This window comes from Eumetopias jubatus, unplaced genomic scaffold, assembly GCF_037043125.1.
Source record: "Eumetopias jubatus isolate StellerSeaLion01/CBP00866 unplaced genomic scaffold, mEumJub1_p1.0 scaffold_6, whole genome shotgun sequence".
Classification (NCBI taxonomy): domain Eukaryota; kingdom Metazoa; phylum Chordata; class Mammalia; order Carnivora; family Otariidae; genus Eumetopias; species Eumetopias jubatus.
This window is the reverse complement of record NW_028274812.1, coordinates 106,697,195-106,722,620: the sequence shown is the minus strand read 5'-3', so window position 1 is coordinate 106,722,620 and position 25,426 is coordinate 106,697,195. Positions and strand designations below refer to the sequence as shown.

Here is a 25,426-nt window from a genome sequence, read left to right as displayed (position 1 = left end):
TCATTTCTGCCCACTGCTGATCTCTCTTATTGGCTCTGCCCGTCGTTCCAGGGGCTGTCAGGGACACTGAATCCTCATTGTGCTGCTGAGCCTGTTTCCCTCAGCGGAGGGGCATCTGCAAGCAGGGGGACCCTGCCACGCAGTCCTCCATTCGAGCCATTGATAAAAACGTTCAGGGCGATGGGGCCGAGGAGGAGGGCCCTGGGACAAGCCCTAGAGAATTCCAGGTGTCCGTTCATCAGCTGTCACCAGAGGCGTGTCCCTGCTGTTGTCATGGGAGCCAGGCTCGCCAGAGTATCCCAACAGGCTCTGCCACCCTGTGGGCGGAAACCCAGCACCCCCTCCTCCGGCAGCCCTGCCATCCTTGTGGGAGAGAGAGCTGGGGCTGCTTAACGTCATATCGTTTGATCCCAGAAGAGGCGACTGGAAGGTCTGGAGAGGAGAGGCCTGACCTTCGTGGTCAGCCGAGCTGGGACCCCGAGCTGCCTGTTTCTAGCAGTGTGGCTTCTGGCAAATTACTTAACCTCCAGAAGCCTGTGTTTTCACCCGGCAACTGGTGGTAACAAAACCCACCTCTCCGTGTTGTGAGGATGCATGAAATCACTTGTCTACACTAGGGTTTCTATTGCTATCTGTTCTGTCTGTCCCGTCAGTCTGTCTGCCTTCCTTATCCATGAATTCGCGGTCCAAATAATCAACTCCCAGGTATTCGGTGGGGATTGGCTTCGAACTCAGAAGTCTGTCATTTCCCAAATGGACCCTTCCCACTTTTTGAAAATAGCCCAGCCCTGGTGTGCCGCCCTCCCTGTGGAGCTGAGACTCTGTGCTCTGGGGCGGGTCTTTCAGCTCCGCACACAAAACGCCCTCTGGCCCCAGACTTCAACACCACAAATAGGGCCAGTTCCATCCTAACCTCCCTTCTCTTTGCTCGGACTGACCCAGACCCCCTCTTCCGGTGGGTCCCCCTAGCAGGGAATGCTGGACTGATTTCTCGCTGCAACAGAGCTAAAAGAAAGAATGCCATCCCAGCTCTTTATACTGGAGATCTCGGCTCCTCCCGCCAGGGTGGCCTCCCTCTCTGCACCGTGAGCCGTACACTGTTATTTGGCCAAGAGCTCATCTGACCGGAGTTTGAACATGGATTTTCAGTGTTTGAACACTGTCTCCACCGCAGCACCACCTGGGGTGCCCATCTGACCCCACCCCCACCCCCCCAGGGCCCCAGGTGTGATGGTCTGGGAAGGACTCCACTTCCCAGCCTTGATCCGTCCCAACTCTCACTGCCGTGCCAAGTGTAAAGCCATTGGTTCTTTCCTTCCCCGGAGTCCAGGATGCCCAGTCGGGGGCCCACTTCCTTGGACTCACTGCTGAGCGTGCATTCACAGTGATAAGGCCACTGTCATGTCCAGCTGATGCTCCCGTGAGCAAGGACTCCATTCACCTCCGCCACATTGATTCAGTGATCGAGTGTTAGGGGCTCGTTGTGGGCTGGGCCCTGCCCTAGGCACTGCGGACACAGAGGAACATGCTCCAGCCCTTGCCCTGGAGGAGGAGCTGAGGAGACCTGGTCACCCCCGGCCGCCGCGCTGGGCTGGGGATCAGGCTGCTGCACCAGCGAGGCCAGGGTGCTGGCCGCTTCCATAGCCTGGAATCGTCCGCCCATCCCTCCCATCCCTCTGCGTTCAGAGACCTGCAGAGCCTTTGTCTGATGGGGCGACATGAGTATGTGTTCCCCAAGGCATCACTTCTATTCTCAAACATCTTCAAGGGAGGTAGGAGCTGTTAGGCAGAGCCAGGACACAAACCAGGGTCCTGAGGCCGCCCAGCCTAGGTTCTGTTGTTCCATAAGCAGCTTCCACCCCGCTCTACTTCCCCAACCTCTTGCCCACTTCTGTCCTGCTGTTCTCTGGAAGGGACGTGGGGAGGAAGAGCTAGCCTGGAATCTGGTCCTGTGCTAAGCGGACTCAGACCCAAGTCCTGCTCCCCCAGTGCTTGTCTTCACGCCTGGGGGGTCAGAAATGTGCATGAATGGCCGTCAGTCAAGGGGAAGGTGAGCTGTGCCCAGGTGAGAGGTGTGGTTCCTGGACATTCAAGTTCAGAGGAGAGCGGCCCCCCCAGCTGTGAGAGGAGATGCAATTGTGCGTGACCTCCATTTGCAGAGCGCTTTGCTACTTGGCAGCTTTCCTGCACTCTGTCCCCTCACCTGCCAGGAGCAGGACAAGCGGTGTCCCTGGCTCAGAGAGGACAACTTTCAGCCTCCTCCGCCAGGGCAGGAGGCCTGGGCTCTGCCAGGCTCCGTGGGGCCTTACTCTGTACCTGTGGTTCCCCCAGGTCTGTTCTCTGCCTGCAGGAAACACATTTGCAGGCCAGGCAGGGAGGCTGGCCTGGCCCTGCTTACAGCACCTCTCCCCAGCGGACACAACTGGTCCAGAGGCAAAGGGTGAGTAGCAAGCGCCCAGCAGATCGAAGCAGCAGCAGCACATTCTAGGGGTGGTCCGAGCCCGGCCAGGGATGGGAGGGGCCCCTCGGGACCGGCTCTCTCAGCTCCTATGCCCCTCAACCCCAGCGCCCCAGGCTTTCCTCTGAAGGGCAGGGCTGAAGTTTGACAAACTCAGCTTGGGTCTCACAGGAGATGGGGGTGCCTTGAACTGAACCCCTCTGCTTGGCCGCTCCAGGGCAGTGGCCAGAAGGGGGCAGTTCTGTCGGCTTCCTGCCCCCCCATCGAGGAAGGGTGCCTGGAAAAGCCCCCAGATACTCCCTTTGACTGGCACACGGTGGCCCCTGGAGCTAAATGAGATAATGCAGGTGGCGTGTTTAGGACAGAGTTGGGCCCATGCTTGGTGCCTGATAAAGGTGAGCTGCTGCTTGGTTGTCATTAGTATTATTACTTGGCTCTAGGCCGCTCCCCACCACTGCCTGAGCTTGGGGTCATTTGGTGGCAATCCACAAGGCCACTACGCTGTGTGGGGTGTACAGCAGCTCCCCATAAGGGGTGACCCCTCTGATAGGGCCCAGAAAGGAAAGAGAAGGACCTCAGACAAGATGCTGGAGTTCAGCCTCCGGAGGTGTTGAGTGTCTGAGATGTGTGTATACTGGGGTGGCCGCGGCGGGGGGCATGGGGGGGTAAGGTGGCTCTGCTACAGAAATGCCCAGGAGCCGGAAGGGATGCCCTGCAGGAGATCCCAAGGGGAAAGCGGTAGGTGAGGCCTTGGTCACACATCTCAGAGGCCTGGTTCTCTCTGAGGGTCTTGCCCTCAGCATTTGAAACACTCCAGCTGGGTCTCTGCTGCTATGGGGAATGAAGGGACAGGGCCTGTGTCCATCATGCATTCACTCCCGCCCGCCCGCCTGGTGCCTGCCCGCCTGGTGCCTGCCTGCCTGCCCGCCTGCCCACCTGCCTGCCTGCCTGCCTGCCCGCCTGCCTGCCTGCCCACCTGGTGCCTTCCTGCCTGCCTGCCCGCCTGCCTGCCTGCCCGCCTGGTGCCTTCCTGCCTGCCTGCCTGCCTGCCTTCCACTAGGTTGTGTTGAGCACCTTCTGTAAGTCCAGGCACTGAGGATGCAGGATCAATAAGGCACCCCTGCCCTCAGGTCACTCTTGACACTTCCTGGAGCAGACCCTACCCCTCTCCCCAAGACCAGCATGGATGGAGCCAGAAACTGGTGAGAGACCACAGAGGCAGAGCCTCAAGACCCAGCTGCCCCTCCCAGTCAGGAGTGTATTTCCAGTACCAATCTTGAAGTTCTGGGGCTCATCTTTATTAAAGCAGGTGGCATTTTCCTTCCGACCCACTGCCCATCAGGGAAAGGAGGTACCCTTGTTCCTTCTCGGCATCCATGTTTGCTCTGTGGCCAAAGTCCTGACAGTGGCCTGCCAGCCCCTACAGGATCTGGTCCCTCCTACCCCTCTGACCTCATTTGCCACTACTTTCCCTCTTACTGATTTCATGATGGCCCCTTTGCTGTTCTCAAACAAGTCAACTCCATGACTGCCCCGGGGCCTTTGCACTAGCTATTCCCTCCCTCTCATGGGATGTTTTCCCCTCATTATAAAAGTGGTTTCACCTTTCTGATCTTTACTCAGCTATCATCTTCTCCTCGTGGACTTCCTGATCTGTCTATGAACATTGCATCACCGCCCTACACCTACACTCCCATCCCTCAACCCCTCCTTATTTTTCTCCAGAGCACTTATCATCACCCTCTAATATACCCATTTTGCTGACTGTTTTCACTCTCCACTAGAATGCCAACTCCATGTGGTCAGCGACCATGGTCAGTTTTGCTCACTGCTGTTCCCCTCATGCCTCAAACAGGGCCTGGCACACAGGGAGAGGGAGGGAACAAACCAGAGAGCTACATGCCCCAAGGAGACCTCAGCACGGATGGAGGGGGCAAGAGGCCGGTAAGTCTTACTGGGGGCTGACCTGCAGCTGGGAGCACGTGAGAGGAAGGGTTGCTAGGCAAAGTGCTTGGAGAAGCGCCACTGGGGCCATGCCCCTTGTCCCCTCAGTGCCGCCTCATTCTGGCTGCAGTTTGACGTGTTTGCATCAGGGACTAAGAAGAAGCATTTCCACAAACCGAATTCAAACCTTGTCTCCAAAGGAAGCCTGCCGTGTGTGTTAATGCCACCTGCCCTGTGGCTGGCTTTCACCCCAGCACGCTTCTCCCACCCAGCCATTTCACCGTGGCTCCAAGTGAAGCAAAGTGGAATGGAGTGAGGAGGAAAGAAGTTGCCCTATCTGGGCACCTCCTGTGTGCCAGGCATGTGTCATGTACTTTCCCTTCAGAGCAGCCCCATTTTACAGGTGCAGAAACCGAGGCCCAGAGAGATTATATAACCTACCTAGAGTCACAGAACTAGTAGGTAAGGGAGCAGAATTCACACCCAGGGCTCTGATCCCTGGCGTTACACCCTAGCCCAGGGACAGTGGGAAGGACTCCATAGGCCCAGCTGGAGGGGTGTAGAGTTTGTGATTCCTGCAGAGGGGTCTCCGAGGGGCAGCACTGGGTGTCGACGTGGGCTGAAGAGTCCCGGACCCCCATGTATGCTCCAGCCACAGGTGAATCCCCGCCCCCACCCCCACCCCGGGTAGGCAAGGGGAGTTCCTCAAGGCCATCTCAGGGGTCAGGGATGGCTTGTCTCCGCTCCTGCTGGCTGCCAGCTCCCTCTGCTGGACCCAGCCCTGAGGACGAGCTCAGACACAGGGACGCCGCTGTCTGTCCACACTTAGGCTCTGGCAGCCCCTCCCTACTACACGTAGGCAGTCACAAGCAGGGCACTTGCTGTGTCCTCCCGGGGTCTGGGGAAGGGATTCTCCGAAGGATCTGTTCTGGGTGACCTGGGAGCTTTGCACAGGAGGAGAGAATGGCGGGGGCGGGGGCGCAGTTTCCAACTGCTGGCACCACCGTGCTCTGCTCAGATATGGCCGTTGTGTCTGCAGACAGGGGCTCTGTCCTCTCCCTCAGACGGGGAGCTGCCTGCGGGCAAGGGCTGCTGCTCACCCAGGATATAAGCGCAGCTTAGCCCCCCAGGTGCCCTGGGACAGCTTCTCCGCAGCCTGGCCGCGCCCAGCCCCCAGACACCTGTCCTTGCCACTCTCCCCGTTCCCTGCGCTCCCTCTCCCCACTGTCAGATCTGAGCTGACACTAGGCAGGGCTGGCAAGTGCCACCCTGACCTCAGCAGCCCCAGAGGTGGTGCGGCGAGCAGCCTAAGAGCCGTGCCAGGGATGGGACGTGACTGCCCCCCTGAACTCAGCTGCAGTCTCGGCCATGAGGAAAGCGATACCTCAGGGAGGAGGAGTGACCAGTGACATCAGCGTACGTGACTGTCATCCCATTTCCCCTCTGCCCTCCACCCCTCCTATCCACCGTGCCTGCCGAGCACACTGACCTTCAGCTCATGGACACAGGCCTCTCTGCGCACCCACCCCAAGGACAGGGGCAGTACCAGTAGGAAGGGGACTGCTCTCTGACTCCTTGTCTTCTAGTGAGTACCCAGGGGACTGAGGAGGCCACAGGCGCCAGCCCTCTCCAGCCTGGGCTTCTTTGGGGCAAGAGCCAGCTGCTTCCTGGGTGACCCTCCCTACTGGCAGTCCTGCCCTGAGGGCATTGGTCGTTCTCTTGGCTCTGTGAGATCTTCCTCCTGAGTGCCTGGCAGGCTACCGGTGACTGAAAGCCAGGGTAGAGGGCACCTGGCTCCCCCCCTTCAAGCCTGCTGACAGGGCAGCCAGGCCTGCATCCCTGTGGGACCAAAGGCCCAGCCAGGATGGCCAGAGCCAGCTGTCCTAGGGAGGCAAGTTCAACCACCTTGGATGACCACCACTTGCCCCTGAGGAGCCTCCTGGAGAATCATGTTGCTGCAACAGCTCTTCTCAAGTGCCCCCTAGACCCCAACCCAAGGGATGCCAGTCCAGAGCTCAGCGTCCAGACATAGCTCCCAGCCAGGGTAGACCAGTCAGAGATGCCCAAACCTAGATTGGTAGTTGCCAAACATGTTTCGTTGTGCACCCTTATCAGAAAATATGATGTGCACAAGCACTCAGTATAGATTGATTTCTTTAAAATTCTGCTCACTGGGGTGGCTCAGTCATTAAGTGTCTGCCTTCAGCTCAGGTCATGATCCCAGGGTCCTGGGATCAAGTCCTGCATCGGGCTCCCTGCTGAGCGGGGAGCCTGCTCCTCCCTTTCCCTCTGCCTGCTGCTATGTTCCTGCTCTCCCTATCTCTCTCTCTGTCAAATAAATAAACAAAACCTTTTAAAAAAATAAAATAAAATTCTGTACACTGAGGCCAACATTGCAGCCTTAGCCTTAGCTATAATATGATTTGGAGCAAGTCACAAATCAAGAGAACAGCAAAACATTTAAAAGGGATATCCAGGAACAAGAAAGCCATAGTGAGTCTTGATAAGCTCCCACATATCCCTAGGGGTGTGGAAGGCTGTGAGCACACTAAGAGGTGGCCGGAGAGGCCCTTAGTTATCTACTGATCCCTGGCTAAGCACACAGAAAGTAAAAGCTGGGACAGATTTGTAAACTGCCTGAATCTTGAATGTGTTTCCCAACCCACACACAGATGCACTGGCAGAGGATAGAAGCCTAACTGGATCAAGGTATTTAAGCACACTTTCTGTCATTGGCATAACACTAAGCTATGCTGATCTAGGGCAATTTCTAGGACACCAGGCTTAAAAATAAAAAGCGGATTTTAAGAAATAAACTGAGGAGAGACACCAGCAGCCTCACACTGTGAGGAAGACAGACTCCATAGAATTAGTCTAGACAAGTCACTAAACAAACAAACAGCAAACTCAGGAACAACAACCCTGGTGTTTGTCATGGGGAATCAGAAGTCAGAGTTGCCACAATGTATTATCAAAAATGTCCAGTTTTCAACCAAAAATTACAAGACATTCAAAGAAACAGGAAGGTGTGATCCATTCAGAGGGGGAAAAAGTAGTCAGTAGAAACTGCCTCTGAGGTGGTCCACATGTTGCACTTAGCAAAAAAAGACTTCAAAGAAGCTATTTTAAATGTCTTCAAAGAACTTAAGAAAACCACGTGTAAAAGAATTAATGAAAGACTCATCATATAGGGAATATCAGTAGAGATAGAAACTATATATGTATCATATGATATATATAAAAATATGTATGATATAAATGATATATATATATAATACTCTTTTTAAAGAACCAAATGGAAATTTTGTAGTTGAAAAGTACAATAACTGAAATGAATAATTCACTAGAAGGGTTCAACAGCATCTTTGAAATAGAAGAATAAAGAATCAGCAAACTTGAAGATAGATCAATTGAGATTATCCAATCTAAAGAACAAAAGAAAAGAAAGAATGATGAAAAAATGAACAGAGTTTCAAATACCTGTAGAATATTATCAAACATATCAATATACACTTAATAGGATTTCCAAAAAAAGAAGAAAGAGCCAGAAAAATATATTTGAAGATACAATGGTCCAAAAGTTTCCAAATTTGATGAAAAAGATTTACACATACAAATAAAGTCCAGGGGCGCCTGGGTGGCTCAGACGGTTAAACGTCTGCCTTCGGCTCAGTTCATGATCCCGGGGTCCTGGGATTGTGCCCCACATCGGGCTCCCTGCTCAGTGGGGCTTGTACTCTCTCTCTCTCTAATAAAAAAACTTTTTAAACCTTTAAAAAAAAAAAACAAATAAAGTCCAGATAGGAGAAACAGAAAAACATCCATAGACATTATAGTAACACTGTTGAAAGACAGAGACAAAGAAAATCTTGAAAGTAGCAGGAGAAAAGTGATGCATCATATAAGGGAACCACAGTAAAATTAACAGCTGATTTCACATCAGAAACAATGGAGGCCAGAAAGAGTGGGGTGGCATAATCAAAGTGCTGAACGAAAACAAAAAAGTCAAACTAGAAATCTTTTTTTTTTTTTTTTATCCTTAGTCTTAAGTTTTATTTTAAGGGATCATCTTCATTTTCTTTTGTAACCAGCTTAGAAGATAGCCACCCATTTGGTCAGATTTATTTATTCTTCAGCAGTTGAAGCATTTAAGATGACAGTTTTTACTCTAAATCCTTAATGATATTATATATACTATACTTGAGAATGTTTTGCTTTCTCGTGGAGAAAAAAAGCCCAAACATAAACCTTTAGATTATCCATCTACTAGTCCTGCAGCACAATCTTAATAAGAAAGTTTTACGGATAACTGGACAATTTATTCATTATGGCAGGGATATAACAAGAGTGGTTGTAAAGTGGCCAGTCTTGTAAGTCAGGAGCTATGATCCTTGATCCACTGCTCAATCCACTTCAATATCTGATTGATATTATCCTCCAGATCTTCTGGTTTATTGCTGGGCAGTTGGTGTACTATTTCTTCCTTGTAGGATGCTAATGCTTCTTCATAAAGAACTTGAAAAATTTCACACTGAATATTGTCTTTTAGTTTCTTTTCATTATAACCCCTTGTTTCAAGTCTTTTGTACAATACACTGTTATCTGCATGCAGCACAAAAACTATATGAAACCAGCGTTCAGGAAAGAAATCACAACCATGGTAATCAACAATAACTCCACCTTCGCTCATTTGGTTTTCTAATTCATCAACTACTCTGTCTTCATCTAAAATGGGGCATTCATACTCTTCATCATAGCCATCATATAACTGCCCTTCTCGAGCTAAATCACCCACATTAATGTATTTCAGTCCTGATCTTGATGCAAGTTCTTTGCCTAGCGTGGTCTTTCCAACCCCTGGTGTACCGGTGAGCAGGATGTTCGGGAGCAACATGGTCCTCACCGCGCTGGCTCCAGGCGTCTAGCTAGAAATCTTTATCCAATAAAAGTATGCTTCAGAAATGAAGGTGAACTGAAGACACTCCCAGATAAAGAGTGAGAATTTGTTGCTAACAAGAATGCCTCATAAAAAATATGAAAAGAAGTCCTTCAGGGTGAAAGGAAATAATACTAGACAGTAACTCAAACCCATATGAAGAAATAAAGAGCACCAAAAAAGTTAACTGTGTGGATAAATATAAATGACAGTACAAATATATTTTTCTATTTTCTTCTTTTAACTGATTTAAAAGACAATTGCATAAAATAATAATTATAAAGCTGTATTGTTGGGCTTATACATACAAAAAAATTATATATAACAAATACATAATAGTACAAAGAGAGGGAGGGAACAGAGTTATATTGGAGCAAGGAAAGGACACCAGATGGTAACTTGAATCCGCAGCAGAAAATGAAGAACACCAGAAATGATAAATATGTGGGTTGATATAATAGATTCTCTAAATATGTTTTTTCTCCTTTCTTCTCTTAAGATTTTAAAAAGACAGAAGATAGTATAAAGCAATAATTATAATACTATTATTGGATTTCTAACATACATGATATAATATACATGACAATATTAGCACAAAGGGTGAGGAAGGAAATGAAATTACATGGAGCAAAGTCTTGATAATTTATAGAACTGAATTAGTATAAATCTGAAGTAGACTGTGATAAATTACATACTATAATCCCTAGAACAACAATTAAGATAATAACTCAAAAATATAATAAAGGAATGACAACAAAGGAAATAAAAGGTACATAAGAAAAATCTGTACTTTACACAAAAGAAGGCAGTAAAGGAAAAACAGAAAACAAAACAAAAAAATAACATGAAACATATAGGAAAAATAGCAAAATTGCAGCGATAAATCAAACTATATCAATAATTACACTAAATGTAAATAAAACACTCAGGTTAAATGTGATGATGTAAACATTATCAGACTGGATTACTAAAACAAGATCCAATTATATGCTGCTTACAAGAAACATTTCTGATCTAAAGACACAAATAGGTTGAAAGCAAAAGAGTGAAAAAATATATGCCATGCAAACAATAACCATAAGAGAAATAGAATGTCAGGTAAAACAGACTTTAAGACAAAAAATGATACTAGAGACAGAGACAGTTTATAATGATAAAATGGTCAATCCATCAGAATGATAAAGTAATGAACACATATGCACCTAACAATGGAGCCCCAAAATATACAAAACAAAAACTGGCAAAATGGAAGGGAGAAATAGAAAATTCACCAATAAGAGTTGGAGGTCTGAACACTCCAATTTCAATAATGTATAGAACAACCAGACAGGAAATCAGCAAGGATATATGAGATTTGAACAACACTATCAAACAATTTAATCTACCATGTATAGAACATCCCACCCAACAATAGCAGGAATACACATTCTTTTCAACCGCACTGAAAATATTCGCCAAGATAGACCATATCCTAGATTATAAAACAAGTCTCAATAAACTGAAAAGGATTAAAATCATACAAATAATGTTCTCCTAACACAACAGAATTAAATTCGAAATCAACAACAAGAAAATTTGCGAAATCACCAAATATTTAAGAATTAAACAACACATTTCTAAATAACTTGTAGGTCAAAAAGAAAGCACAAGGCAAAGGTAAAAGTATTTGAATTGAATGACCACACACAACATAGCAAAATGTATAGAATGCCATTAAAACGGAACTTAGCAGAAAATTTATAGCTTTAAAAACTTACATTAGAAAAAGAACATACCAAATCAAAAACCTAAATGTCCAAGTGAGAAGTTAGAAAAAGAAGAGCAAACTAACCCCAAAGCAATAAAAAATAAGGAAATAATAAAGATTAGAGTAGAAATCAATGAAACAGAAACCAGAAGAACAATAAGGGGGGAAAAAAAGCAATGAAACTCAAATGTAAAGATTAACAAAATTGACAAGCATTTAGATAGACATACCAAGGGGGAAAAAATACAAATTACTAAAATCAAAATGAAAGAGGGAATATCACTGTCAACCTCACAGAAATGAAAAGGATGATAAAGGAATACTATGAACAACTTTATGCCAACAAATGAGAGCACTTAGATGATTAATATCATTGGTTATTAGAGAAATGTAAATTAAAACCACAATGAGATACCACCTCAGACCCATTAGGATGGCTACCAACAAAAAGACAATAACAGGGGCGCCTGGGTGGCTCAGTCTGTTAAGCGTCTGCTCAGGTCATGATCCCACGGTCCTGGGATCAAGCCCCACATCGGGCTCCCTGCTCAGTGGTGAGCCTGCTTCTTCCTCTCCCTTCTGTTTGTGCTCTCTCTCTCAAATAAATAAAATCTTAAAAAAAAAAAAAAAAGACAATAACAAGTGTAGACAAAGATGTGGAGAAATTGGAACCCTCATACATTGTTGGCGGGGATGTAAAATGATGCAACCACTTTGAAAAACATTTTGGCAGTTTCTTAAAAAGTCAAATGTAAATCTGCCAGATGATGCAACAATTCTACTCCTAGGTATATACCCAAGAGAAATGAAAACTTCTGTCTGTACAAAACCCACGAATGTCTATAGCAGTTTTATTCATAACAGCCAAAAAGCAGAAACCATTCAAATGATCAAATGCTGGTGAATGGATGGATAAAATGTAGTGTATTCACACAACAGAATACTATTCTGAAGCGTGAATACTATTCTGAATAGTGAATACTATTCTGAAGGAATGAAATACTGATATGTATTAAAACATGAATCTCAGAAATGTCACGCCAAGTTGAGCAAACTAGACACAAACTACCACACGTTGTATTGAGTCCATATATATGAAATGTCCAGGACATGTACATCTGTAAAGACAGAAAGTAGAGTAATGGCAGCCTGGGAATTGACTACAGATGAGCAGGAAGGTGATGGAAATGTTCTGAAATTGGATTACGGTGATGATTGCACAACTACATTTGTTTACTAAAAGTCACTGAATTGTACACTTAAAATAGGTGAATTTGTGGTATGTAAGTCATACTCAATAGAGCCCTTTTAAAACTATATACATGTACTGCAAGTAAAATACACATTCGCTAAAAAAAAACAAAAACAGAAATTTTAAAGGATGAGATAAAATAAATATAACTTAATTTCTAGTAATTTCTTCCTGAACCCTTTCAACTCCAGAGACCACTATACTCAATTACAAGAAGCAGATGGTCCAATGGTTAGAGATGTGGACCTGGAGCCAGGCTGCCTGGGTTTAAATCTCAGCTCTGCTACCTACTAGCTGAATAAACTTGGGAAGCAATTAAGCTGTCTGGGGCTCCCTCTCTTTGTTTGTAAAATGGGGATGATGAGAATAATAATTAAGCAGGATGTCCAGGGGCCCTTGGGAGGGGGCCGTGGGGAAGGGCCACTCCCAACCCATCCCTGCAGGTAACACTAGACACGGGTCCATTGCCATTTAGGAGTCTTCCTCGTTCCCAACTCCTAGGCAAGGCAGGCACACCAAACTAACCCACAAAGCACCTGCTGTGTGCTTAGCACCAAGCACTCAGGTTGGAAAGGTGGTGTTCCCCCACTCCAGATACACACAATATGCAGACTGCATCATAGGTTTACAGAGTCTAATGAGAACTTACCTTTATTGTGTGGATAGAGACACTGAGGTCTAGAGAGAAGACACTAACTCCAGAACACTGGGAGGACTGGAGGTTCCCATGGCTGGAAAGAACTTTGAAAAGGAAATGTCAAAGGTGCAATGGCATTCTGAGCAGCGCAGGGAAGAGAGAGGGAGTGAGCTGAGGGGAGTGGGTGGTGCACAGAGCAGGGTGTGGATGTGGAGATGGGGAAGCAGCAACCTGTTGCACTGCCCAGAGCCGCAGGTGACCCACCAGCCCCAGCGGGGCAGAGAACGCAGGTGAAGGGCAGGCGCCCCAGAACTCCAGAAGATCTTGTCTGGTCGGTGCACTCACCCACTCACCCCAGGGCGTGCCCTGGGCCTGAGCTCCATCCCCTGTGCCTCCCTGACCTCTTCAAATCCCTGCTGGCCCCAGAAGACTGTCCAACTCCAAGTTCAATGACCCCAGGTTGGAGCTGGTGCTGGGCGGCTTGGGCAGACCTGACTACCCCAGCTCAGGTCCTATCTGATCCGTGGGGCGGTGGGGTGGGGAGGGGGCAGAGTCGCCTGCCTTGCAAGCCTGGAGACAGTTGCAGCTGCGTGGACTCTGGTCTGGTACCCTGACCCTGCACAGAACTGGGGAGTGGTGAGGTGCAGGGTGGGGTTCCAGCACCCAACCTCTGTCCATTCTAATTTATCTCCAGCAAGCATTCGCGGAGTAAGCTCATGATCACCCTCTAAAACTCGCTTCCACCCCAACTTGACTTCTAGCAGCCACTCCCCTGAAAATAAGGGTTCCAGCCAGAGAATTTTGGAGGTCCCCACCCCAACCTCCCCAGATGACAGCTTCTTTCTCCTTCCTTCCTGCTCTTCCCAGCCAGTCCATCTTCTGTTCATTGTCCCCGTCTAACTCTCCCTCATCTCCCTCTCTGTCTCTTTTGCAGAACAGGGTAGAGGGATTCAGGAGGACGCAGGGATCACCCCAGGGCTGACCTGCTTGCTCTGTGTTCGCAGTTCTGCCCTTTAGGGCGGTATCTTTGACAAGCTGTTTGACTTCTCTGTGCCTCAGTTTCTCCATCTGGGAAGTGAGGATAATAATGGTACCAATTTCTTACGGTCACTGGGAAGACTGGGGGTGGGGAGTGGCATCACTATTACTCCCTTCCCCCACATGCCCTCCCCATCCAGCCTTCATCCTGTTCCCCCCAACACTACACAGGAATTGCACAGAGAGGTGAGACACAGATACGTAACATTTCGGAAGAGCCACTGCCATTCTGAGACCTGAGGCCAGTCGTGGATTGGAAACAATTTGCTCTGGCTTGGGCACTTGCAAACATCTCTTCCCAACTTCTCATTCATTGACATCATGTTCGTAGACTGAAATCAACCTGTGGTGGGACTGGTTACGCCAGGGATATTGACAAATGCTACAAATAAAGACTTTGTCCCAGAGAGCCAGTGGTTAAACAGCGAGTAGCTGTTTTAACTGCCTGGGGGTCGCACTGGATGCTACAGTGAGCCCCTGGGAAAGGGCCAGAGGAGCGCCGGAAGAGCTGTGGGTAGAGCTAGCCTGATCTACCTCCTTCTCCCTCCCCTCCAGCCCCAGGGCAGCCCTATGCCTGGACCACTAAGGTTGCCTCCTGACAGTGGTCCCCCCACCCACTCAGCCCCCTCCAATCTCCCCTCCACTAACCCGGCATGCAACAACCCCTCGAAGCCCTGTTAGGATGAAGGCAGCCCATCAGGCTCTGCAGGCTCTGGCCCCTTTCCTCCAGCTCTTCCTTTGAGTACTTCCTTAGACTTCTTTGTACGGCTTGTTCCTGCCTTCGGGCACCTGTTTCCTCACCTAGGCGGCTCCTCCCAGCCTTCAGGCCCACTTCCCAGGGCAAACTCCTAATCTGCCTTCAGATCTCAGTGTTGGGGGGCGGCGGGCGGCGGGGGGACCTTCCCTGACCTCTCACCCCTCCCAGGGGAGCAATGCTTATCACCGTTTTTATCTTCTTGTGTGTACGTGATCTTTTGGAGTCTTTCTCGCTGCAGAGATGGTAAGCTTCAGGAAGGGGCTAGGATCTGGCTTGCTCAGCACCAACCTGCAACACAGGACCTCGAACATAGTGCCTGGTAAATATTTGCCAAATGGATGAATGAAAGAATGATCCAGTTGGAACACTGACTTTGGGGAGTAAGGGATTGTTTTTACATCCAGTGGCAGCGGGGCTCCCCTTGGAGTCCGAGCCTGAGGGCAGAGTCTGTCCCCATCTTTGAGGCACTGCGTGACCCGGGAGCTCCCGCTTCCTCTTCTGTAAGATGGGCTTAATAATGAGAGTCAGGTGCTTGGCATACCACCAAGGTTGCTGTGAGATCAAATGTTCCGGTGGACTCGAGAGACTTCTCTGAACTGGCCAGCCAAGTCAGGAGGGGCCTGGGGTTTAGATTCCAGCACTGCGGCGGGATGGCTGGGTCAGGTAGGAGGATACACTCAGTCTCCTGGAGTTTCTGTCTCCTCAGCTGTGCGCCTCATCCCCGCTTCACCATGCAGCGGAAGGGAGCAAGCCCGGAGCTCAGTGGGTGGCCACTGTGACTAGGATCTTCGACTCCAAACCCATTTTATACAGAAGCTGGGTGGAATTGCTTACGGAGAAACCAAAGAATGCTGTTAGAGTATGCGTTTTCCTGGTACGCTTGGACCGGGAGGACAGGTAGGAGTTTGGGGAGGGGCCTCCCTGAGCATTTTTCTGTGCCAGGCACTGCGCATGCAGGGAGAAGCTGGCCATCTGGGTCAGCCCTAGGCGGTTCCTTCCGCGGGAGCAGCTCAGGAAGCAGGCGAGGCTGACCACAGTGGGAGCCTCTGGGCAGACCCTGGCCACAGGCAGGCAGGAGCCCTGGGGCCATCAGGATGTTCGTGCAATGGGGCTGAATAGGAACGGCACGGTGGATGCTCAGAGCTCAGCCTCAGACCACAGGGAAATAGGGCTTCCCACTTGGATAGGCCGTGCTGAGCATTTGACTGGAGTTTAGGGGAGGAAGCTACCATTTTCTGAGCACCTTCTACAGGCCAGGCTCCAGCCTCAGCACTTCACACAGCATCCAAACAATCCTGCCGGGAGGTGCTGCTAGCCCACTTTCCAAAGAAGGAAGCTGAGGCTCAGAACAGTGAGGTGATTTGCCCAAGGTCACATAGCTCAAAATGTACTCAGCAGGAATTCTAATCCTAAACCAAGCAACTTTCCACTGCCCCGTTCTGCATCCCTGGGACAAGGGGCTGGGTCCTAGGGGGCCCGGCCCTTGGCTATCTCCTGGGAGGGAAAGGGAGCAACAGGGCCCAGGGCCCTGGACGCTCTCCCCCAAGTCTCTGCCACTTTCGAGTAGAGGTGGGGACCTCTGTGTGCCTCTAGCAGAATAATATTATTAGCTCTAATTTAATGAGGGGTTATTATGTGCCAGTGAGCTTTCATTAACTCATTTAATCCTCAAAACAGCCCTATGGCTGAGTCTCCTGATAATCCCCATAAAACAGATGAGAAACTGAAGCCCAAAAAAAGCTAGGCTTGATTCCTTTGGCACCTCTTCTTCTTTCTTAGAGAAGAAGGATATATTGTTGGGGTTCTTTGGAACATCGACCCAGAGTCACATAACGACTAAGGGAAGAATGAGTTGGTTGGGAAGTCCTCCCTCCTGTCTACCCTTAGTTCCCCAGGCTGCATCGAGAGCTTGACATTCCACAGCTTCTCTGGGCCAGGTGGCAGCCACCCCCTACCATGCAACCTCAGCCCCTCCTCTGCTGAAGGTCAGGAGAGAGGTGGTTCTCCTTTGTTCCTCAGGCCTCTGGGGAGCGTCCTAACCCCAGAGAGGCTGGCTGAGGTCATGGGTCTGTGCCCCCTCCCCAGGCCGGCCTGGCCACGCTGGCAGCCCCGTCAATCAGGTGCAGCTCACTCAGCAGCCAGCCTTTCATTTCCTAAATTAAAAGGGCTTGTGATTCCTGATTGAATTAAAGGCGGGAAGTTCAGCTCTAAGACCAGCAGGGAGATTGCAATCACAAGAGACTCGAGGCAGTCAGGGTGGGCAGGAGGGAGAGACACCGAACAGACAAGGCTGGGGGCAAGGGTAGGGATACCCCCAGGACATCCCTGCTTCTCTCCCAGGCTAGACCTAGGCAAAATATGGTATGAGTATGGCTAATCCACAGCACCAACTGCCCATAAGCCTTTTGAGCATGTTAGTTTGAGTCAGAGAACTTTCATCCTCCCCCTTGCCCTTTGTACAGTAGACAACCTGCACCATTGTACCAGGCAGCCCTGCTTGCCTGTGTATTTATTAAATACCCTCAGAAAAGTGAATTCCACAGTGCTTCTCAATTCCTATTGGCAGCAAGTTCTTTCTGCCTTATCTCCTAAACTCCATGTTGGACCATCAGGAGACAAGAAAGATGAAACCTTTTGCTTTGGAGTCATAAAGGTCCGTAACTCAGCCTGCTTTCCCTCCACCTCTAAGATGCAACAAACCCCCAGTGCCTTCCTAGAGACCTGGAGAGACTGGAGAGAGGATTGCAGTGAATATCAAGAGATGCAGTCCTGGCCATGTGCCTTGGGGAAAGCCCTTTTTCACCCTGGGACTCAGTTCCCCATTTTCAATGGGAGGCATAGCCCTTATAGGGTTTGCCAGAGCTCTTGCCTCCCTGGATAGCCAGGTTTAGGTTGTGTCTTCTTGCATGGGCCGGCAGCGAGCCCGCCTTGTGTAACCGCCCCCCTGCCAAGGGACAAGTCAGGCATGGCGGCAGGGGTAGCTGTGGAAGCCCATGTCTTCCAAGGACAGCAAGAAGGACCAGACTTTACCCAGGGGAGGTGGGAGTAGGGTTCGACATCAGGATGAACTGACTTCCTGAGTGAGGGTGGTGTCTGGAAATAGATCATACAAAAGCCCTCTCCGCCTCTCGCCACCCGCACCCCCTTAGGCCCTGTGGTGTCACCACGGGGGAAGCCTTACTTATAAGGGGTCACACCGCAGCTGCCAGGACTGAGGTCAGATCTGAGGAAGGACCTACAGCACGGGATAGATAAGGCAGCGGCATGCATCATCAAAGGCGGGGTGGCATGGGGCAGGTTTAAGGAACGGGGGGCGGGGTCATGGCCCCCACCTAGGGTGGTGGCAGCGAGCTCTGAGCCTGGGATCAGAGAGCTGGGTTCTCCTCTCTTGCCTCGCTGGCTGTGAGCAGGTCCTTTCCCTCTCCTGCCGAAGGGAGGTGCTGATGCCATCCGAGCAAACAAGGCGGGCGTGGGCTGCCTGTGGCAGGGTGACAGGTGGCTGGGAGACAGTGTTGCCAGAGGCTTTTTCCTACAGATTTGAATTTTGCATATCCTTCACCAATGTGAACATATCTTAGGTCTCATGCAGTGGTGTAGGCTGTGCCCCGCTCTACCTGTGAGCAGACTCGCGGGCCCTTTCCGTGTATATTTCACACACGTTTAACTCCTTTAATTTTCTCAATGACTCTCGTTATCTCCATTTAGAGAGGAAACTGAGGCACAGAGAGATCCGATGACCCACCCACGCTTCGCCGTAGCAGAGTATCCAGGCTCCAGAGCAGTGCTGAGTCTTAAGCTGGAACTCTCTGTGCTCGTGGAAATGTTCTGTATCCTGTGCTGTCCAACGCGGTAGCCACCAGGCCTGTGCGGTCTTCAAGCGCTTGCTATATGGCCCACACACCTGGGGAACTCGATTTTAGTGTCACTTAATTTTAATATCAATAGCCACACGGGGCTGGTGGCTGCTATAGTGCACAGTGAGGCGCTCAGACACTGCTGGGCCACCAGGCAGGACAAGGGCCATCTAGCTGTGCCCCTTCACGCTCCATCTCCTCCGCCTGGCCACTCCCGGCCCAGACTTCCGGGAAAGTTCTCTCTTTCCCCACATTTCCCTGTGAGGGCGTCCGTGAACCACCGCGCCTGCCTCCATGTTTCCTACCTGTCCTGAAGGTGTCCCGGATGTCAGGGGCAGCCCCACGCGCTCCCTGTGGGACCTGCCCTCTTAGTGCTGACAACCTGGAGTGACACCAGGGAGAAAGCTCTTTCCTCCGCAGTGACCCGCGTCCACCAGGGAGACGCGTGCGGACGGCCCTCCTGCATCGGGGCCTCAAGCTGGTGGCTCACCCCTGGGTCACACCCTCTCCTGGGGCCTGGGGTCCCTGAGAGACTCTGACAGTGTGTTCTGACGCACCTCCTGCTCTGCCCCCAGGGCCCTGGTACAGCACTTCTGGAGGGCGTCAGGCCCCAAGCCCCAGGCCCCAGGAATTCTGGTCCCTCGAGGCAAGCCCACGGGGGGGCTGCTCAGAAGAGATGGCATTCCTAGTGGACCTTAAAGTAGGAAAAGTCATTAGCTAGGGGGGCAGCTGGGAGGAAGGCATCTCCTGCGGAAAGCAAAGCAGGGCCAGAGGTGGAGAGGCTTTGAGGCTTGGCCGCGTGGCCATGCGGGAAAGAGGCAAGGCTTGGAGCTGAGGGCCTGGAGAGGGGAGGCGGTGGCTGAGAACACTACTTGCTGCTGGCATCCCCGTTCCTGTCCTCACAGTGCTCCCTGCGGACCGGCTTGCTTCTCCACCCACCACAGCGTCATCGCTCTGATTCTCACAGCTGCCCCGTGGCCGAGATACACCTGACACACAAGAGGAAGTGGAGGCTTCCAGAAGGGAAGGTCGCCCGCCCAGGCCCCACAGCTGGCAGGACGCACAGCCCGGCACCTGCCATCAGCGACACACAGCCGGCCTCCTTCCTAACACTCTTGGGCTTTCTCCTGCAAGCGACAGATCTGAAGGGAGGCCTGGCGGGCTTCTGCAGGCTGCGGAGCGGGGCAGCGGAGGGCCGGTGGGAATGGGAGGGGCAGCAGGCCTGGAGCTCCAGACTGGGGGGGGGGGGGGCAGGCAGAGAAGGAATGGGAAAAGAAGAGGGATGAGTTGAGTTTTGACCCTGTTAAGTCTGAGGGGCTGTGAGATCCAGAGCTCAGGGCAAGAGGCCTGAGGTAGAAGGAAGGGTTTGGAGGCCAGTGTTGACAGCTGAGGCTCTAGAGGGTTCGGGGACAGGGGAGGTGCCTGTCATACCCTGAGGACTTCTGACCTCCCTCTAGGACCGGCAGAAGTGAGAGCCCTTCAAGGAGATGGAGGAGGAGTGGGGAGCAAAGGCTCCGAGCAGACCAAGAAGATAGGAACTCGGATCTGGTGCCCAGGAGGTCCTAGCAGGGGCTGCAGAGGGCCAGGGGCCAGGGGCCAGGGCTGGACTGTGGCATGAAGAGGACAGGAAGTCCAGCCAGAGGGGGTGAGACATTCCCCAGGATGAGGAGAAAGCTGGTGCAGCGGTCACAGGGGTGGGGGGAGTGTGCCTTTGGGGGGCCCAGGCACACCTACCACCACCACGGGAGTAGTCCCCGGAGCTTCAGGTCTGCCTTGCCCAGGCTCCCTCTGACGGGCGTGGCCTCTCGCACTTCCTCCCCACACCCTCCCCAGAGCGCTCAGAAAAGTTGCTGAGTTCCCAGGCCCTGGGAAGGGTTTGCTGATTCACTGAGGCTCCTAGTCTAGACGTCAGGAGGTGGCTGAGCCCCAGGCCTGCCCCGGGGAAAGCGGGCATCGTAGGGCCCAGGCACAGGGTGGAGGGGGGGGCAGCCTGGAGGATGTAGGAGAGGCAGCTGCATGCTCGCCATCCTTCACACACGTGCTGTGTGGGGGTGGAGGTGGGCAAGGGCCATCCTCAAGAACCAGAAAGGAGAAAGACAGATCCATGGCTGGATGTCCCCTGAAGCAGAGGGGCAGAGAGCGCCCAGGACAATAGTTCCTGAGCAAAGGGCACAATCCCTGCCAGCCACAGAATCAAGGAGGGCTCCATGGAGGCGGCAGCAATTAGTGCGGGGTCCCATGGAGATGGGAGGGAAAGGATACTCCCAGCAGCAGGTGCACAAGCAGGAAATTGAGAGGCCTTGTCAGCATCTGGCAAGGGGCCTGGGTTGGCTGGCTCCTTGGGCGGGCCGGCCATGAGGTGTGGAGAGACACGAGGCCAAAGGGAAACTGGATTCCAGGTAGAGAAAGCTTCAAATGTCCAGTTAAAGAGTTTGAACTCTATCCTGTAGGCCATGCGGAGCTCTTGCAACAGGACAGACACCTGGGGCAGCGGGAAGGCAAAATGGTCCTCACTGGGAAAGGAGGGAGGGGAATGTTCATCGGGGTCTCCCCGAGGGCAGGAACACCAGCCCCACAGTCCAACTCTCCCACAAACCAGGATGGCAAAAATAGCTGGGAATCCCTCTGGGATAAAAATAGCTGTGGGCAGGGGAGTTCACCTGCACGGACAGGTAGGAAAAGTAGGTCATGGCTGAGGGCCACCTGGAAGGCGAGCGAGACGGAGCCGGATCTCCACTCAAGAGCCAACTGCTTCCTCCCTCATCCAAGCGGACCCAGCTCTTCTGGGCAGTTCTGAGCAAGGTCTGTCAATGGAGATGGGGCTGGAGTCAGCCCTCCCAGGCCTGCAGGCTCACAGTTATCTCCGGTTGGGGGGGGGGGGGGCGCGTTCCCATCTCCCACCTGTGTCCGGGCAGGTCTGGCTTTTGGGCATCTTCTGGCCCCTTGTCTTCACTTTAAAGGAATCCACTTCCCAGAAGAATCTAGTGCTTGGTTTCTTGGCGACATCACCTCCTCGACTCTCAGAGTTCATCATTAATTTCTCTCTTTATTGCTATTGTTGATGTGTTGAGCATTTGTTAAGTTCTATGCACTGTGTCAACTTCACACTACGTGGATCTTTCTGAAATATGAGTCTGTTGCCCAAGAGCCAAGCATTTCTCTCTTAGAGTCCTTGTCCACACTCTTAAGTTGTTTCTTAATTACCATGCAGTGAAATTTCTTTTCTTTTCCTTCTAGTGCACAGTTCCATGAAATGTAACTGATGTGTAGATTCGTGTAATCACTACCACAATCAGGCCATAGAATGTTTCCTCATCTCCCCAAATCCCTCATGTTATCCCTTTAGAGTTACACCCTCACCACACCCATAACCCCGGCAACCACTAATCTGTTTTCCATCACTGTAATTTTGTCTTTTCGAGACCGTCAAATAAATGGAGTCATTCCATATATAACCTTTTGACTGGCTTCTCTCATTTAGTGTAAACGTCTGAGATTCATCCAAGTTCTTGCCTCTATCAATGTTGTTCCTTTCACCGTATTCCGTTGTCTGGCCGTACCACGCTTAATTAAACCGCTCACCCACTGAAGGACATTTGGGCTGTTTCCAGCCTTGGGCTATTACAAATAAAGCTGCTGTGAACATCCACGGACAGGGCTGCATGTGAAGAACGCTTCATTTCTCTGGGGGGTCTATGCAGGAGTGGGGTTGCCGGGCCCTGTGGTTAGTGGATGTGTCACTTGACAAGAAACTAACAAACCATTTTTCTAAGCACCTATGCCATTTTACATTCCCGCCGGCAGCATATGAGAGAACCAGTTCCTCAGCACTTCCATTTGTCAATATTTTTTATTATAGTTATTCTGATGGACGTGCGGTGGTATCTCATTGAGGTTTCCGTCTGCATTTCCCTCATGGCTGGTGAGGTTGCGTATCTTCCCATGCGTTCATTTGTCATCCTTATACCCTCTTTGGTGTCTTACAAACCCTCTGCCCGTTTTTTTTTTTTTTCCTTTAAACTGGGTGACTTGTTTTCTTGCTGTTGAATTTTTAGAGTTCTTTATGTATATTTTAAATAGAAGTCCTTTGTCGGTTATGTGATTTACAGATCACCTCCCGCCCCGCCCTCCCCATCTGTAGCTTGTCTTTTCATTCCCTTGACAGTGTCTTTGGCCAAACAAAAGGTTTTCGTCTTCATACAGTCCAATTTAGCGATTTTCTCTTTCATGGCTCATGCTTTTGGTATCATTTATAAGGCCCCTCACCTAACCCCAGGAGATTTTCACATGTTATCGCTCGAAAAGTTTTATAGTTTCATGCTTTATATTTAGATATGATACATTTTGAACTGATGTTTGTAATTAGGTCAAGGTTTGGTTTTTTTGCTTATGGGTGACCAATCGTTCCAACACCATTTGTTGAAAAGACTAACCTTTCTCCACCACCATGTCTTTGGATCTTTGCACATATTGATCACATTCGTGTGGTTCAATTTCTGCACATTCCACTCTGTTTCACTGATCTATGTGCTCATCTCTGCCAGTATGACACTGTCTTGATTATGTCATTTTATACAGTCTTAAAATTGAGTAGATTCCTCCCACTTTCTTCTTTTTCTTCTTTCAAAATTGTTTTAACTATTCTAATTCTTTGCCTTTTCATACAATTTTAGAATCCACTCGTTAATATCCCTGCCCACCACCACCCAAATCCCACCGGGATTTTGATTGGCATTGTGTCAAAACTATAATTCACTTTGGGAAAATGGGTATCTTGGCTATGTTGAGTCGGATACAGTATCTTTCCATTCATGTGGGTCTTCATCAATTTCTTGCAATAGCATTTTGTAGTTTTCAGCATCCGGATCTTTATTTACAGTCTTTATTTGTTCAGCTGCCACTCGCCTCTCTATTAGATTGTCAGCCCCATGAGGGCAGGGAGGGTGTCCATGTTGCACACTGCTGTGTTCAGTGAGCTCCCAGCGGCCCTCCTGGCATGTGCAGGCTCTAACTAAATATCTCTGAATGGACGACAGCACCTCAGGTCTGTCGAGAGACAGGTCATCTCATTTAATCTTCCCACAATTCCTCCAGGGTAGAGGTTATACTCCGTACTTTGTGGAGGAGAAAACCAAGGTTTGGAAAGGAGCTGTAGTAGGCATGATTCTAAGATGATCCTCAAGATTCCCACTCCTGGGCATACACCCCCTGTAAAATCCCCTCCCTTGAGTATGGGCAAGACCTGGGACATCATTCCTGTGATTAGATCACATTCTATGGCAGAGATGAAGGGAGTTTGCTGATATAGTTAAGGTCCCCTGTCACCTGACTTTGAATTAATCACCCAGGAGATTTTCTTGGGTGGGCCTGACCTGATCAGGTGTACCTTTGAACCGAGAGTCTAGGGAATCTAGAGTCTAGATGGAAGATGTCAGAGATGTCAGAGGTTCAAAGCAACAGACGTACTCTTCTGTTGACCTTGAGGAAGCAAACTGCCTGTGGAGAGAGTTCCATAGCAGGCAACAGCAGTGACATCTGAGCTGAGGCCCTCAGTCCCACAACTACCAGGAACTTGGCAAAGGAGGGCCTCAGATGAGATCATAGCCCCAACCAACACCTTGATTTCAGCCTAGTGAGACCTGGAGCAGAAAATCTAGTTATGCTGTGCCCCGACTACTGACTTACAAAAACTGGGAGATAAAAAGTGGGTGTGTTGTTAAGTTTGAGGTAATTCGTTATACAGCACTGGAAAACTAATACAGGGTCCTTTCCCGGAGCTGGGACCCATGGGCCCCTAGACGGCCAAACTCTTGCTCCTTACCACTCCAGCATGTCCTAATGCCTTCTTCTTTTGTAGGGCATTCAGGCCCTCCCAGCTCATGCCTTTTGCTTTGCTTTGCTTTGTTCTTCTGTTTGGACCTCAGGCTTACAGCCCCTGTGGTCCACGATACTCCCCAATGATCTGTGCACAGCCCACTTTGATTTATGTTGGTTAGTTAGTTGGTTTTAATAAGTGCAAGAAGCATCCTTAAACCCACCACCCCGAACGATAGCTAGTTCTTGACAATAACCACGTCACCCCGTGGCCCCCCATGCCCCTATCCCTCCACCTCTGATCACTGTCATCTGAACCTCCTGTTCATCATTCCCTTGCTTAATGCTTTATAGAGTTTAATTGCATCCAATGGTTTTTAACTTTATAAAGAGTATCATGTGGTATATAATCTCTTGGGACTTTTTCATCTCGATTTCGTGTTGCCGGGATTCATGCACATTGTTGCATGTTGGAGCAGGGCACACGTTTTGACTGCTGTGTAGTATTCCACGTGCGACCACACGGCCACAGGCCCTCTGTCCAGTGTGCAGCTCCCGGGCGTTGGGCAGTTTCTGGCTTCAGGGCTGTTCTAAACACGCTCATCCCAGTCTCCTGGTCCAGTGATTCACTTCTCAGAGTCCAATTCTGCCCAAATAAACCAAAGGGTAAGGATTGCGTTTCTTTGACAGAGGAGAAACAGGAGCCTACCCCCACTGCTAGCCTGGGGCCCACTCTGACTTACTGCTCCCCCTGTGCGCCCCCCGGCCTGCTGCTTCCAACAGATCCATCTGAGTCGCTCTGGGGCCACGAGCCCCCCTGCCACCCAGCTGGGGAGCGTCAGAAGCACGCAAGCAGCTCTGCCCCAACCCGAGTTTCAACATCGGGAGCTGGCTCTGAGGAAGCTCGCTGACCATGGTGGCGGCTCACTCACGGCTGTGGGCAGGGCTCTGGCCCCAGAGACGTCTCTCTGAGCGCTTGGAATGCCATG

At 50.4% G+C, this 25,426-nt stretch overlaps 1 pseudogene; it reads right to left on the bottom strand.

Annotated features, from left to right (window-relative positions):
* Window positions 1-8,717: 8,717 nt before the first annotated feature.
* Window positions 8,718-9,308, bottom strand: LOC114204535 (adenylate kinase isoenzyme 6 pseudogene; annotated as a pseudogene).
* Between the last annotated feature and the right edge of the window lie 16,118 nt (window positions 9,309-25,426).